Below are 6697 nucleotides of genomic sequence, written 5' to 3' on the forward strand. Positions count from 1 at the left end.
TAAGCACATTGTTAAAGAAAGGTCTCCCGTAGACCATAATGAATAGAGCAATTGATAGCTCATCCATTACTCAGGCTGACTGGTGATCAAACTTGCTTGTCCTGTTGTGAATGCTTAGACTAGAATTGTCTAGACATTTCATCAATATTTACTGAAGCATGGGAGACATTCATTTATCCACTTCTGAGTCACTGCAGATAGGAAAAGCAAATAAATTAAATTGCTCTCATAATGGGAAATACCGCCACATCATAACAGTTTGATGTTCACGATCTCCAATTGGTTGTTGATTAGGCACTGATATATTATGATAAAATTTATCTTCATTTCATTAGTCTAGAATTTATGGGTAGGGATATCTGAAATGATTACTCCCATGATTAGGAAGACACGATCTCCGGGGCACATGGTTGTAGATGGAAACAAGACCACATATTTTACTGTTCTAACACTGTGCATGGGAAATAGCCTAGCAGCCTATCAAAGGGTGCGGCCCATGCTGCATCTAGACTTCAACCACAGGGAAATTTCTACTCTTCTTCTCCACTGCTTTATGACAAGTTTTTATTTGTGTCACATTACAGAGTACCATAAGCAAGTGCCAGATTATGATTTTAATATGGTAATATGATGGAGAATTGCTTGGTTATCCAAAGTTCTCCATTTCTGAATGCACATTGAGAGGTGTATTTGAAATAATTTGGCACGACAAACACGTCTGTATCTTATTTGAACAATCATCAGGTGTATGAATATGTAGTCAAATTTCTAAACAGTCTTATTAAATAAGAAACAGAGGTTTGCCAAAGAGATCAGAGAACTAGCGAAGAGCCACGCCTACCTTATCTTACCACCTCACCGCCATTGCTTCCCCAGAGAGAGTTTCTTCCTGTCTGACTTATGTTTTTATTGCCTTTCTGTTCTGCCTTCTCATTGGCTCTAAGCCCAGCCACATGACTTCCTCAGCACTGCCTGTCTATACAGACCTCCAGGTCTCTATGGTTGGTACTGGGATTAAAGGCTTGTGTCACCACACTTGGCTGTGTCCTTGACCACACAGACTCTGCCAGCCGTGTGATCAGATTAAGAGCATGATCTACCACCGCCTGACTTATGTTTATGGCTATGTGACCTTGCTATGTGACCTCTGATCTCCAGGCAAACTTTATTTATTAACATACAAATAAAATCACATTTCAGTACAATTAAAATATCACCACATGAATATATATATATGTAACTTACCAATGTGTATGTACACATACCTCTAAATTAAATATACTTATATAAAATGCTAAATATTTATGCATTATGCCTAATCCCTTTAAAAAGTCTTACATTAAATTGCTCCTGCATTTAAAGCAGAAACATAAAAAATTGACCAGTTTACTAAACACAGATGAATTCACAAAGGAATCAAAAATGAAATAAAATTTTCTATTGAAATGTTATATTCCTGATTGACATTTAAGAGGCACTAACAAGCTGGAAATAAATATCTTTTTACAGGTTTTGGAGAGACCGAAGATTCTGGGAGCAGTTCTGTGCCCTCTGAACTAAGAATGGAATTACAGTGAGGAAAGATGGCAAATGATTTCCTTCTTTTGGACTGTGGGAACTGTCAGGAGGCAGGCACAGCAGTGTCTGTATTTCCAGCCTGAGTTCTCTGTTCTTTCAGCATCGGAGGCCTGGCTCCTCAGAAAACATACAGCCAGTTATCTATGATGCTCGCTGTGCGTAGTGCCCAGCACAGATGCATCATTAAGTCAGGGGCTTGTCAGAGAACAGCGGAGAGAGAACCTGTCCCACAAACACACCTCTGGCTTCATCCACATCGACACCTTCTTTCTGGGATTAAGTCAAGACAGCAAAAAGCAGTGAGTTTTGTGTAGCCATTAGTGTGCCATCTCTGCCATGGGTGTAGATCACCATTCACTGCCTCTTGGAGTTCACCTTTGGAAAAGCTTGTGTGTTTCTATCCCTTTAAAGTCTGCAGTCTCAAACCCTTGCTCTCTAGCAAAACTGGCAGCTTCCATTTCCAAAAAGGTTAAGCACATAAGGCCTAACTTTCATCAAGGATTCCATGCAGGACTGGCTCCTACCTGGTGCAGACAGATTTAGAATGGAAAGCCTGTTGTTCTTATGAGCATAGTAAGCCACCTTCAACACTGTCTTTTGGAAGATTACAAGAAAAAACTCCTGCTGTATTAATAAACTCCTGTTTTTCCTACCAAAATCCAGATTTTCCCTAAATCTACATGCTTTTCATTTTGATGACTGTAACATGAATCTTAAAAGGTCTTATTAATAAAAACAAACCCAGAGCCAGGTATTAGGGTGAATGCTGGAAGACCAGAGAAGCAGAACAAGCCACAGCCACCTCACCTTGCCAATTCCTCAGTTGATCCTGTTTCCTCAGAATGATCTCAGCTCAACTGCTGCTCAAAAGCCTAAAAGCTTAACCAGTTAAAAGCTTCTAGTTTCTGGTCCTGACGCCTTATATACCTTTCTGCTTCCTGCCATCACTTCCTGGGATTAAAGGCGTGAGGCACCATGCCTGGCTGTTTCCAATATGGCTTTGAACTCATGGAGATCCAGACAGATCTCTGCCTTCAGAATGCTAGGACTAAAGGCGTGTGTGCCACCATTTTCTGACCTCTATATCAATTCTGGTGACAATTCTGTTCTCTGACCCCAGATAAGTTTATTAGGGTGCACAATATTTTGGGGAACACAATATCACCACAGATGACAATTGGGAGCCGTAAGATTAGCTACAAGAGACCTGTTGCCACCAGTGACTTGTGCAGCACAAGTTTCTGATGGCTGCTCCTTCTCCATAGTATGGAGCATCCACAGGGGCCCTGGCAGCTTTCCTCTTGAGGAATTCCACGAATCCATCCATCCCGATGCAGCCAAAGAACGCTGTTGCTGTGTGTCTGCTGAGTCCTCCACCAACCTCACTCACTTTCAAGCCACCAGCATGATACTCAACTTGCAATTTTGTTTTCACAAGTTTCTCAGCAAAGTTCCATGTGCTCACACTCAGCCAAGCTTTTGTCATTTGGTTTTAGAGAGTACATGTCAAAGCAATCTTTGCCCACTGTGGCTGAGCCATCGAGAATAGAGCTCCCTGTCCCAAAGAGGGTCTTTTCACGCCACTTACGACACTTCAGGCTTTGGCTCCTTTTCTGCTGCTACCGTTTTTTTGCTTCTCTTCTCGATACACAGTCCAACAGTGAGATTGAGTGAGTGTAGATCATCTACTCTGCAATCATTCTAACATTTTCATTTCATTCACACACACACACACACACACACCGCCCTGGAATGTTAAGCCAGAAAAGTGAACTCATTTTTTATAATGAAGTATTTTTTTTTTGTAGATCTAGGGAAAGTGCATTTCTTTAGAATAAGTAACTTTTGACCCTATATTTGCACATGTGTTTATATACTAATATGTATGTTTCATTTTCATTTTGAAGTCCTGTTTGCAAGGTTGGTCCTTTGTTGATACCTGAAATGGAACTTTCCCTTAATGGTAAGAGGGACTTACCATGCCAGCCTTGGCAAACAGTGCTCCTTATACAGCACACCTGTGTTCTTTTTGAGAGTTTGGAATTTTGGACATGTGGTAGTCAGTGGTACCTGTACGACCTATGTCTCGGTTAGCTTTTCAATTGCTGTAATAAACATCATGGCCAAAAGTAACTTGGGTAAGAAAGGGTTGTTTGACTTACACTTCCATGTGACAGTGTATCATTGAGGGAAGATACAACAGGAATTCAAGAGAGACCCTGGAGGCAGGAACTAAAGCAGAGAGGATGGAGGAATGCTGCTCACTAACTTGCTCTCCATGGCTTGCCCAGCTTACATTCTTATATACCCTAGGACCACCTGCTCAGGAGTGGTACTGCCCACAGTGGGCTAGGCCCTCCCATATCAATCATCAGTCAAGATTGATGCCCTACAACCTTGTCTACAGGCCAATCTGATGGAGGCATTTTCTCATTTGAGGTTCCTATTTCAAGTTTGTATCAAGTTGGCAAACAAAAACAAACAAACAACAACAAACTAGTCAGGATTACCTACTCTTCCCCAAGCCCTTTGAGTCTCTAACAAACTTCCTGGTAGACACACCCTGTACCTGTTGTAACTAGAAGAAAAGAACTTCCTATATAGCTCCATTGCCATAGCCTCAATAGGAGATGCTCCCCACAGGATCTCTGGAAATGCTTGGTCCCCGGCTGGCAGTGGTGTTTTGGGAGGTTCTGGAAGCTTTTAAGAGTGGGAGCAGAGTACTGGAGATGTGTGCCTTTTGAGGTTATACCTGTTAACTTGTGTACCATTCTATCTCCCTGCTTCTTCTCTGAGGAGCTTCTGCTACATGCTCTCTGCCATGATGCTTTATCCTGCCATTGGCTCTCAAGTCAATAGGGCTGAAGACTACAGGTGGAATCCCATGAAACTGTAGGCCCACAGAAATCCTTCCTTCCTTAGATTGCTTATGTCTGGTACTTTGTCACTGTTAGGGTCCTGGAGAAGTCCCACAAAAGACCACCATCCATGTATGAAATCAACAAGAGTGTTCTGTATTCCAGTGTGCTGGGCTGGCCATCCCACACAAAGTCAAAATGGCAATAACCCTGAGAGGAATTCACAGGCTCCTTTTAAGTATAGCCAAGGGGAGTTCCTAAGGCAGTCAGGTCACTTTAGATATGATTGGCTTAAGCAAATAGTAATGGTATTAGTACATTCTAATTAGCCAGGACTAGTAGGGGTTGGTTAAGGCTACAGTTTTCCGTTTTGGGGCAGGCCTGGACAAGTCCCAGGCTTTGTCCTTATTTGGTTATCACCTCAAGCTTGCTGACTGTGGCTCAGGCCTGGTCTAGTCTGATATTGCACGTACCAGGCCTCCTTGTCCTTGCTGTTGGGGGTGTTGGAGATTGATTGTCCTTTGTTTGTGGCTCTTTCAGAAACTGCCTGCTCAGTTCCAAGAAGCAGGGACCGAGGCCTAGTTCTTAACTGAGTTATTAGGGCAGGCTGTCATGATATTTGCTTGGCCCTTTCATCACAGTGATGAAAGCAACTAATAGAGTCCTTAGAGTCTCGGGCTTGGTCACCTTGTATTTCAAGAGTATTTTCCTTTCACTGATTTTATTTGTAAGCTTTTACTGGAATAAATATTATCCATGAGTATGCTGAGTCTAAGTGTGTCCTTAGAAAACATCTCAACATGGGGATGTTCTTGGAACTGTGGCACACAGTCACACTTCAGCCATCACAGTGAAGGCAGCAAGCTGTCCTATCCCTACTGTGTCAGTATGTGTTAAGAGGGGAAGGCTAGCCATTCATATATATAGGCTTTAAGGTGCCCAATCCTCTGTCTCCAGCATGGTTTCAGAGAAGGTCAAATGGGAAGTCAGAATCTCACCAATGGTCCACTGCTGCGTAATGTCTTTCTGTATGCTGTGAATATGTGTTGCTCTGATTGGTTGATAAATAAAGCTACATTGGCCTATGGCAGGGCAGGATGGAGCTAGGTGGGAAAATCCAAGAGAGATAGGAGAGAAGAAAGGAGAGTAGGGCAGACACTGCTAGCTGCTGCCAGGAGAAGCAAGATGTAAAGTACCGGCAAGCCACAAGCCATGTGACAAGGCATAGATTTATAGAAATGGGTTAATTTAAGATATAAGAGCTAGCTAGCAAGAAGCCTGCCATGGCCATAGTTTGAAAATAATATAAGCCTCTGTGTGTTTGTTTGGGTCTGAGTGGCTACAGGACCAGGCAAGACACAGGAAAACTTCCAACTACATTCCACCACCACCAGCTATCCTCCATACCCTGAAAAGTTTCAGTAGAGACAAGGGACATGCTATAAAGAGGTGTCTTTCTTGTTTCCAACCAAGAAGGTATCAGTTGAGGCCTAATAAAGAAAATGAACTTGCTCCCCTTGCTCTGTCCAACAGGAATGAAATACCTACTCTCCCTCCCCCAAACCTGGATTGTCCATGGAGACAGTCATAGTATAGCATCTGCCTTTGCCTACCAACTCAGTGTCATAGAAAAAATAAGATCCATACCTGCTTCAGTATGATCCAGAGTCTCCAAATTGTTCAGGCTATAAGAGGATGGGATTCAGCACCTAGCAGTTTGGATAATTTCCACATGAATGAAACAACAACAAAACCCAAATAATCAGTAGATGTTGTGGAGTTTGAACAATAAATATCCCCAACACAATAGTGTATTTGAACACTTGATCCCAGTGGGTGGGGCTGTTTAGAGATGTTATGGAACCTTTAGGGAGTGCATCCTTTGTGGAGGAAGTACATCATTTGGGGAGGGCTTGGAAGGGGCTATAGCTTTGTACCATTTCCTGTTCTTTCTCTGTCTGCTTCCTGTGTGTGAATGAAAATGTGATCAGTCTACTTTGCTTCTGCTGTCATGTATTTTCTATTGACATGCCTACCTTGCCATGGTTAACTACCAAGAAAATGGCTTCCAAAGTACTCTAACAAAAAGAAGATAAGCCTGGTGCCCCCACAGCCCAGGCTGACAGAAGGCAGGTAGAAGACAGGCCTGGGCAGATGGATGCCACTACAATGAACAGGTATGTGGTGGAGAAATGGGAGAGAAGTAGAGTAGTTCATGCCCTGTGGAGAGAAGTGGAACTGAAGACATGATTGGTTCTTTT

General features: G+C 42.7%; 1 pseudogene; it reads right to left on the bottom strand.

Moving 5' to 3' along the window:
• Positions 1-1512: 1512 nt before the first annotated feature.
• On the bottom strand, positions 1513-6480 carry LOC128122621 (adenosine kinase-like; annotated as a pseudogene).
• Between the last annotated feature and the right edge of the window lie 217 nt (positions 6481-6697).

This window comes from Peromyscus californicus, unplaced genomic scaffold (assembly GCF_007827085.1).
Source record: "Peromyscus californicus insignis strain IS unplaced genomic scaffold, ASM782708v3 Scaffold_3__1_contigs__length_106647218, whole genome shotgun sequence".
Taxonomy (NCBI): Eukaryota; Metazoa; Chordata; class Mammalia; order Rodentia; family Cricetidae; genus Peromyscus; species Peromyscus californicus.